This window comes from Triticum dicoccoides, chromosome 1B, assembly GCF_002162155.2.
Source record: "Triticum dicoccoides isolate Atlit2015 ecotype Zavitan chromosome 1B, WEW_v2.0, whole genome shotgun sequence".
Classification (NCBI taxonomy): domain Eukaryota; kingdom Viridiplantae; phylum Streptophyta; class Magnoliopsida; order Poales; family Poaceae; genus Triticum; species Triticum dicoccoides.
The window spans coordinates 101402083-101412194 of NC_041381.1; the positions used below are offsets into that span (position 1 = coordinate 101402083).

The 10112-nt window shown below is 42.2% G+C and overlaps 1 long non-coding RNA gene across 1 annotated transcript; it reads right to left on the reverse strand.

Moving 5' to 3' along the window:
• Positions 1 to 7313: 7313 nt before the first annotated feature.
• LOC119302064 lies at positions 7314 to 9274 on the reverse strand. Its single transcript, XR_005147324.1, has 3 exons — positions 9178 to 9274; positions 7737 to 7979; positions 7314 to 7643 (listed from the first exon to the last, which is right to left on the reverse strand). It is a non-coding gene; the product is annotated as an uncharacterized LOC119302064 (long non-coding RNA).
• Between the last annotated feature and the right edge of the window lie 838 nt (positions 9275 to 10112).

Below are 10112 nucleotides of genomic sequence, written 5' to 3' on the forward strand. Positions count from 1 at the left end.
CGAGTCGAGCGCGGGAGGGCCCGCGGCGGGCTTCGCGGGCCGGCGGCGGGGGTGGCGCGGCGGCGCCACGTGGCGACGCCTGATTCGACGCGGGCTGCAGGGCGGATGTGTCCGGCGGCGGAGGAGGAGCGGGCTAGGGTTTGGGGATCCGGAAATTTCGGGGGAGTGCACATATTTATAGGTAGAGGGAGTTAGGAGTGTCCAAATGAGGTGCAGTTTTCGGCCACGCGATCGTGATCGAACGACCGAGAGCATGGAGGGGAGTTAGATAGGTTTTGGGCCACTTTGGAAGGGGTGTTGGGCTGCAAAGGGAAAGGGGCTTTACGGTTACCCGGTTAACCATTGGAGTACGAAACGACCTCCAAATGGCACGAAACTTGACAGGCGGTCTACCGACAGTATACCAAGGCCGCTGGGCAAACCTCGGGCCATTCCGAGAAAGTTTAATACCCACTCACAACGAGAGACAAAAAGGGAACGTCGGAGGACATAGGAGCGCCGGATTGCAAAACGGACAACGGGGAAAATGCTCGGATGCATGAAACGAACACGTATGCAAAATGAAATGCACATGATGACATGATAAAGTGCAACACGCAAGCAAATGACATGGTAACGACGGCGAATAACTGGCGGACACCTGGCGCATCGGATCCGGGGCGTTACAAGTTAGCCCCCACTGGTGTACTTCACATGCAAGCATGATAGTGTGACAGAATCACTTTTTCTTCTCCCACACAATAAATCCAACCATTTCTTTTTCCTTAGTTAATTTAACACATTTATATGTTTTAAACCATATATTCATTTGTGATTTTTTTAATATTTGAACTCCTTGTGCCAAAACCTTTAAAATGAGATCAATCTTGGATACATTTTGACCATGTTTAAATTTGAATGTATATTTCACACGTCAAAATAATCAATTTCACAATGATACATTACAATTTCACTTTCTATAGTCGCTATTGCGAATTCAGAACCTACATTTCACTTTTCACTGGCTTGCTTCACAAAAAAACACCTATTTAAATTGCACATTTTCCAAATAGCATATTTCACTCTTTTGAAATAAACTATTACACATGTTCAAATAACCAGTTCCACAAATGATACAATAGAATTTCACTTTCTGTAGTTAGTCTTTCATAATTCAGAACTTACAATTCACTTCACATAGGCTTGGTTCCCGAAAATCACTTGTATTCCAATTACATATTTTTGAAAAAACATATTTCACTCTTTTAAAATAATCAGTTTCACATTTATACATTATAATTTCACATTTTGTGGTTAGTATTTCACAATTTAGAACCTATATTTTTACATTCCACTGTCATGTTTCACAAAAATCACATCTACTTTAGTTACACATTTAAAAAAACATATTTCACTCTTTTAAAATAATCAGTTTCATGTTTATACATTATAATTTCACAATTCAGAACCTACATTTTTACATTGAACTATCATGTTTCACAAAAATCACATCTATTTTAGTTACACATTTTTGTAAAAATGTATTTCACTCTCTTCAAAAATCAGTTTAACATTGTTACATTATATATTCATTCTCTGGGTTTAGTATTTCACAATTCAGAACCTCCATTTTACGTTTCACTGCCCTGTTTCACAAAAATCACAACTATTTCAATTGCACATTATTCAAAAATGATTTTCACTCTTTTGAAATAAATTGTTACACATTTCAAAAAGTCGGTTTCAAAAAATAAAAAATTTCTAGTGATATAGGTTTGTTTCACATATTGAATGTGAAACGTCGAAATTTAAAACCTACATTTCACTTTTCATTGAGTTGTTTCACAATAATTAACATCTATTATGATTATACAATTTTCAAAAAAACATATTTCACTCTTCTGTTGAGAATAATGGTTGGCCTGAATGCGGGTTGTAGCTTTACCCCAACAATGCCATCAACGCTACAATTAAATGATGACCAACCAACCACCAGAATTTACTCTCCTTCCATTTTGTTACTGCTACAAAACTAACCACTTGGGATTATCTTTTACTTATACTTGTGTGATTACATTATACTCGGTCCGTTTCTTTATATAAGGTGTATTTATTTTTTGATAAAATTCCAGAATGTAAGGTGCATTTCTTCTAATTCCTCATAATTCCCTTGTTAGCCCTCCAGAAAAAGGAAACTATCTCTCTCCTGATTGTCTGTATCTCTCCTTGTAGCAAAAGAAGGAAACTATCTCTATGTCGATTGCATGTAACTCTTACTTTCCTCGTACTAACTTATTTACTTTCCACTAACCAATAAATTTGCCAAGGGTAATTTCGTCCTAACACGTCCATAATTATGGGCCTTGGTCACCGTGCCAAAAAAATACATCTTAGATAAAGGAACCGAGGGAGTATATGTTAACACTACTAATCTTGCTCTCCTTCCACTTTGTTACTGCTACAAAAAGGTAAATTGTTATTACACTAAGCGTTTCAGAAATCTTATAGCACTTATTTGCATTTTGACATTTCATTCGATCGTTTAGCAAACCACAATAAATAAATTTAATCTTTTATGTTAACAAAACATATTTATGTCTCCTTATCATGAAAATGTAAAATGTCATTAATAATTTTTTCCTCATGTAATTACCTTTGTACCCAATTATATGTATCATCTTTAATAGTTCCACTATTTGCCTTTTGTAATAAATCATAAAGTGACCAAACGTTTCACATTGTCTGAAACGCAGGCAAAAACACAAGTCTGGCAACACAGTTAATTTGTCAAACTGATCTGACAAGCGCAAAGGGCATGCAAAAAGTTTACGTGTCCCAGCAGCACCGCATTTAAGCATGCATGTGCAAAACGCGTTGGTACCCTGTTCTGGATCCTGTACTGTCATGTCCGCCTGCTCGTGCATCACTGTTCTGCATATGTATATGCCACTTTTCAACTCTGAACGCACACCGTACAGACTGAAACGCTACTTTACCTACACATCGCGATGCGCTTATTGACGGAGAGGATATTAAGAACATATGTCCCCATAGACCAAACGTCCGCATCCCAGAGCCGTCGTCCTTCTTCTCTACTAGATGACTCGTTACGCCAATGGTGCAAGGGGCGAGAGGGAGCCAAGTATTATGAGAATATTTAGACACCAAGTCGAAAACCAAATGTGGCCAACACTTCCGCATCCTCTGCTTGGAAGCCGCCTTTTCTTACCGGATCTAACATAGATACTGAAGTAAATATGTCCTAGAGGCGATAATAAAGTTGTTATTTATATTTCCTTATGTCATGATAAATTTCTGTTATTCATGCTAGAATTGTATTAACCAGAAACTTGATACATATGTGAATACATAGACAAAACAAAGTGTCCCTAGTATGCATGTACTAGACTAGCTCGTTAATCAAAGATGGTTAAGTTTTCTAACCATAGACATGTGTTGTCATTTGATAAACGTGATCATATCATTAAGAGAATTATGTAATGGACAAGACCCATCCGTTAGCTTAGCATAATGATCGTTTAGTTTTATTGCTATTGCTTTCTTAATGACTTATACATGTTCCTCTGACTATGAGATTATGCAACTCCCGAATACCGGAGGAACACCTTGTGTGCTATCAAACGTCACAATGTAACTGAGTGATTATAAAGATGCTCTACAGGTGTCTCCAAAGGTGTTTGTTGAGTTGGCATAGATCGAGATTAGGATTTGTCACTCCGTGGACCGGAGAGGTATCTCTAGGCTCTCTCGGTAATGCACAACCGGCGGATCTCGGGTAGGGGGTCCCGAATTGTGCGTCTAGGCGGATGGTAACAGGAGACAAGGGACACGATGTTTTTATCCAGGTTCGGGCCCTCTCGGTGGAGGTAAAACCCTACTCCTGCTTGATTAATATTGATGGTACGGGTATTACAAGAGTTGATCTACCACGAGATCAGAGAGGCTAAACCCTAGAAGCTAGCCTATGGTATGATTGTTGTTCGTCCTACGGACTAAAATTCTCCGGTTTATATAGACAACGGAGAGGGCTAGGGTTACACAGAGTCGGTTACAATGGGAGGAGATCTTCATATCGCATCGCCAAGCTTGCCTTCTGCGCCAAGGAAAGTCCCATTCGGACACGGGACGGAGTCTTCAATCTTGTATCTTCATAGTCCGGGAGTTCGGCCAAAGATCATAGTCCGGCCATCCGGACACCCCCTAATCCAGGACTCCCTCAGTAGCCCCCGAACCAGGCTTCAATGACGACGAGTCCGGCGCGCAAGTTGTCTTCGGCATTGCAAGGCGGGTTCCTCCTCCGAATACTTCATAGAAAATGTTTGAACACAAGGATAGTGTCCGGCTCTACAAAAATAAGTTCCACATGCCGCCATAGAGAGAATAACATTTGCACCAATCTAATCTGCTGACGTATTCCGCAGTGTGACATCACGCCACGGCCAGGCTTTTATTCATTTTACTATTCCATCTCAGCGCGTTTAGCGAGGCGGTTTCCTTGGCACGTCTTGTCAAAACAGAGATCATGTCCCCTTATTCTGGGATTCTCATCAATACGGGCGTGGGTAACCCAACCGCGCCATTAACCGCGGCACTTGGAAGATAAGCGAGTTTTATTAGGTCGGCGGGGGCTCGTAGTTTTGGCCGCCCATATAAGGGGATAAGGATCTACCCTTTCCATTTATGCCTTCTTCCTCCTCTGCTTACCCGTCCTTGCGCACTCGAGCTCCAACGCCCAAGCCCGCATTTCCCACCTCAACCTTCTCCAATTATGTCCGGAGTGGGAGGTAGATGGATGGCCTCCTCCGTCACGGAGGGGCACATCAAGAAGTTGAGGAAGGCTGGATACTTGTCCGACGACATCGCGCACCGGCTTCCAGATGAGGGGCAACTCATCCCCACCCCCAGGCCCCATGAGAGGGTTGTTTTCCTTCCCCATTTCCTCTGCGGACTAGGTTTTCCTCTTCACCCGTTTGTCCGGGGGCTCATGTTCTACTACGGCCTGGACTTCCACGATCTGGCTCCGAACTTCATCCTCAACATCTCGGCGTTTATTGTCGTGTGCGAGGCCTTCCTCCGCATCCAGCCTCACTTTGGCCTATGGCTAAAGATCTTCAACGTCAAGCCGAAGGTCGTGGGCGGCCGCCAAGCGGAGTGCGGAGGCGCCATGGTGGGCAAGATACCCAATGTTACATGGCTCGAGGGCGCCTTCGTAGAGACCATCAAAGGGTGGCAATCGGGGTGGTTCTACATCACCGAGCCGCGTGACCCTGAATGGGCAGCGGCCCCCGAATTCCAATCTGGCATTCCCACACGACTCACGTCTTGGAAAGAGACGGGCCTGTCGTGGGGTAACTCGGCAGAAGTGACCAGACTTCAAACCTGCATCAAAGACCTGATTAGCAGGAAGGTTAAACTTGTCACCATAGTCCAGGTCATGCTCTTCCACCGGATTCTCCTGTGTCAACGACGGGCTTTCAACTTGTGGGAGTTCGACCCGGCCCAGCACCAGACTCTGTCCCGGCTCTTTGACACAAAGCACGAGGATGCATGGAAGGTGCTATTCAAGAGCTCCGAGGTCTCCCCTCCCGTCACCGAGGATCGCGGATTCTGCGCCAAGCGCCAAGCCAACGCGGTGAGCTAATTTTCCCATTACGGGGTATCTGTTTTCCATAGATTTGATTCTATGCGGGATCTAAACCCCCATCCCTTTAACAGGAGTGGCAGAAGAAGGCCGGACAGATCAACTGTGTGGCTCCTTTGCCCGAGGACCCAGCGGACGCTCGTTTAACGAAGCTGCTGGTTCCGGCACCTCACGTGGTGCCGGAGAAGAAGGCCAATAAGAAGGCCACGGGGACTCGAAAGAGCTCCCGGGCGCCTGGTGGTGTCGGGTTCATCGCCCGACAACCCCAACATACCCTCCGCCTCGGAAGACGAGGAGGAGGAAGAAGAAGAAGAAGAAGCCTCTTCCCCTCCAACGGGGCACTACAAGAGGACATACCTTTGGTAACACCGTCTTGTGTTACTATAGGCCCAAAAGTGTGTTACTAGGCCATATAGTAACACAGTTTGAAATGTGTTCCATTAGACCGTGTTACTAAGTGGTGTCAACTGTCACACATAATAATTGTTACCATATGTTAAAAAATGTGTTACAGTTGCATTACAGTAACATGTGCGTTATGTGTTACCGAACACACCGGTAACACATTTTTGTAATTATAGTAACACCGTTAGTAACATATTTTCATGGACGTAACATCAGTGGTAACATGTTTCTGTAACTACAGTGACACAACTGGTAACACATTTTTTTGCATCGGAACACAACTAGTAGCATAATATCCACGTATCGTAACACTATAATTATAGTAGTCAATTACTCTAGTAACAAATTTTGTAGCTATAGTAACACCATCAGTAACACCGCTATATCAATATGGTAACATAATTAATGTATTTGTTTTTTATTATTAACCACAAAATTCAATACCCATTTTATGAAATATAAATTTATTTAATAAAATCGATGCAATTGCATAAATAGTTAGTCATTTTATAGTTATGCTTGGCATCGTCAAAATGATAATGAAACTGAGCACAACACATATAGAAATTCATATGAAGATATTTTTACGAATATACAAGAGTGTATGATACATACGTATTACAATAAAGATATCAATCATATCATTTTGATCATAGGAAACACAACTATGGAGAATATTACACCATAGCATTTGCATCAGTTCGGCGAAATAAAAAGATCTTGTGGATGATATTACAATTTTAAATCTATCAATGTAAACTGCAACTATTTGTAGCTTAAATCTTCAAATTTTGTTTGCTTCTTGATCCAAGAATTAAGCTGCAACTCAACTATCCTTGTCTTGAATCTGTAAAAGAAAATTGCAGCTTAGATAATTGTGATTAAATGTACACAAATATTATTTCAGAATGTGGAAGGGAAGATTTGAACTTATAAAAGCTGAAGGCCAGGAAGTTAAGTATCATGAAGTGAAAGCCTCACCAATTGTCTTGCAATCAGAAACTTCCCTTACCAACTCCTCATTATCAACTATAGGTTGATCTATGCGCACAAGGGCAAATTCAGCACCTAACTCAATACCACCAACCTTAGTTCTTGGATCAGTACTCCGAATAGTACCATACGCAACATTCCGCTTGTTGGGATACGTTGAAGTCTTTAAAATCACTTTGGAGGCAGCCTATATTATGATCAATATTAGCATTCTACGAAATGATAATATAATTTGCATGAACAATATGAGATCTTTTTAATTTCAGCCCAGTAAGGTGCCCTAAAAAACTAAATAAACTAGACCTGGCAACAAAGTCTAACGCCCAAGGTCACCTCGCTTGCTCATGCTTGGTTAAATGTATCCTTTACTTGCATATAGCAGATTGAGCAAAATTTGTAACAAAATCCATTTTTCAAGCAGGCATCATAATGTGGTTTGGGTTGGGAATTTGGGTGCAGTAAACCATGCTCCTTGGTGAATCTTTACCTTGATGAAAGAAGTGCGCCTTCTTTTTGAGCGAGCTAGGTGTGGGTGTGCAGTTCTAGTCCCTTGCTGGTTCGGTCTTGAAACAGATTCACCCGTAAGATCCCTCGTTTCCCTCACCTACCAAGATACAATAATATTAGATGGAATGGTATTCATACCTTGAAGCTACAGAAAGCTACAACTTCAAAACTCAAAAGGTACAAAAATTACCTCTAGCACAGAATCAATAACAAGGTACAGAAAGGGATCGTAAATGTGAACTAAGTAGGAGCTGCCTAGACGGTTTTTTTTTCATAGTACAGAAAGTCAATTGCCTGAAAGCCAACTTCCTCGATCATCAAGATTAAGTCATAATACGAGACATGACGCCTCATCATGGATCATTGTAAAATTTTGGCTTCCTGATTTGTATCTTCATAGTGCAGGTATATGGTCAACATGTCCGTCGCCATCCTAGATATATATAAAAATGTCGATTAAACCATTACAAGTAAAGACAAATTAACTAATGACATAACATTGACAATTTAATTTGCCAATAGACATGTGAATGAAGAGGGCAGAGAAGTACACAGTAGCACGTCAGTGCACTATCACCTTATTATAACTCAAAAGAGAGAGATGAGGTACAAGACCATGGGTCCAGCCACACCCACACTCAGATATAACACTGTCGACATATGGATTCGGGACATGTTTAAGTTAAAAAGTGTACAGATTATGCAAACTGAGCATTATTCAACCGACAGCTAACATTATGTTAAGCACTAGGTGATAGAAGAGCAGCGACATGTTGCCTCACGTGTCATCCCAATAAGTCGTTTAAGAAGCAACAGCCAAGGTGGCCAGTGTGCCAACGAATAATATTAGTATGGATGTTCGCCATGATATTGCTACATCAGGCCAACTATTCGGGGCGATATAAAATCCATCACTACGTCAGAGACACTGAAAAATTGACTGAAATGCAAATATACCAAATAATTTAAAGATGGGTGAGCTGTCAAAATCTTCAAAGAAGCTAGATGCTCCTACAAGTAGAGGAACTGATGATGTTGACTGCTTCCGTAAACAGAAGGGAAAACAAAATCTTAAGCATTTTCTCTGTTCCTAATTTCAGTATTTTGATCTAATGGTTCAATTTACGCAGTTAAAACTGTTGCAGTAGATCGGCTGCATCTAATCGAAGAGTAGAGTAGGGTTTGATCATGATTAACCAGTTTAAGGTCTGTCATATTTCTCAAGAAGTATGATCAAGTTAACTAGTTTAAGGTCTGTCATATTTCTCAAGAAGTCTGATCAGATTTAAACAATAGTCAGTGGATCGATCTAGCAGAAGTGTAGAACAGTACATGGCAAAACTATAGTCAGACACAACCGTACATGGTTTATGGGCTTTTCTACATCAGTGATTGTTTAATTATTTGTCTACGTATGGGATAATTACGCAATTAGCTGCGGCCATTAGGCATCTACAGTACACACTGTCCTACGAATTGTTGAGGGGGGCGAGCGATTGGCAGGGGTCTGACCCCTGCTCGCCCCTCCCTGTCTCCACCCTTGCATCGGTACAGTGATGTTTCACCTAGCATGCACCCCATAGAATTCCTAGCAGTCAGATCAGGGAAGGGGTGGGCGTTCAGATCCATACCAGACACGAGATTGTACTCCTTCAGGATGTAGGTGCCGGAGCTGAAAACCGACGAAGTCGTCGCCGCAACGATCCAAACGACGCCGAGGCAGATCGAAGAAGTGGCGCCGAGGCAGGTCGAGGAAGCGGCAGATCGTTCGGGGGTTGAGAATGGGTATGACGCCCGGATAATTAAGCTACAGTGAACCTCTGCTAATGATACCATGTCACCTCTGTTACTATTGCTAATTCCGCATTAGTTCAAAACTCATCAAAATCCAAATTCAAAATCAAGCAAACAACAAAAGTTTTGAAACGCTAAAACAAAATTGTCCTAAATGTGTCAGATAAATCATAGGTAATTGTGGTGGCGATACCAAACTCTGAAGAAGTGTTTAAAGGCTCTAAAATAATTATGACAGTAGCAAAAACAATTAATTACATGGCTTTTACAATTAATAAAATACTAAACAGTTTTAGTTTGTCACCAAACTTTTTGTGGCATCGGGGTATTTTGAAACACCAATTTTGGTACTACTTATATATTTTATAAAACAAATATAAATAGTAAATAAAATAGGAAGCTAATAAACAGAAAATAAATAAAAACAAAAACTTAAACAAAAGAGAAAAAGGAAGAAATCCCCCCTCCCCCTGGGCCGAATGGCCCAGCTAGCCAGCAGGCCACTAGCCCAACCGACCACCCCACTTCCCTTATCCTCCCATCCTCGAAACCCTAACCCACAACCACCACGCAACCCCCCACTCCACCTCGCTTTCTTCCCCCCCGATCTGGATCGAGATCGGGGGCTCGCCCTTTGCTCGGTGCCGAAGCCCCCTCACCGGCGCCGTCCGTCTCCGACCCCTTCGCCCTTCGCCCGAGCCGACCGCGTCACCCACCGCCCCGACGCTGCTGGACCCCGTCGTCATCGGAGCCACCCCGTAGAGTTGCCCGG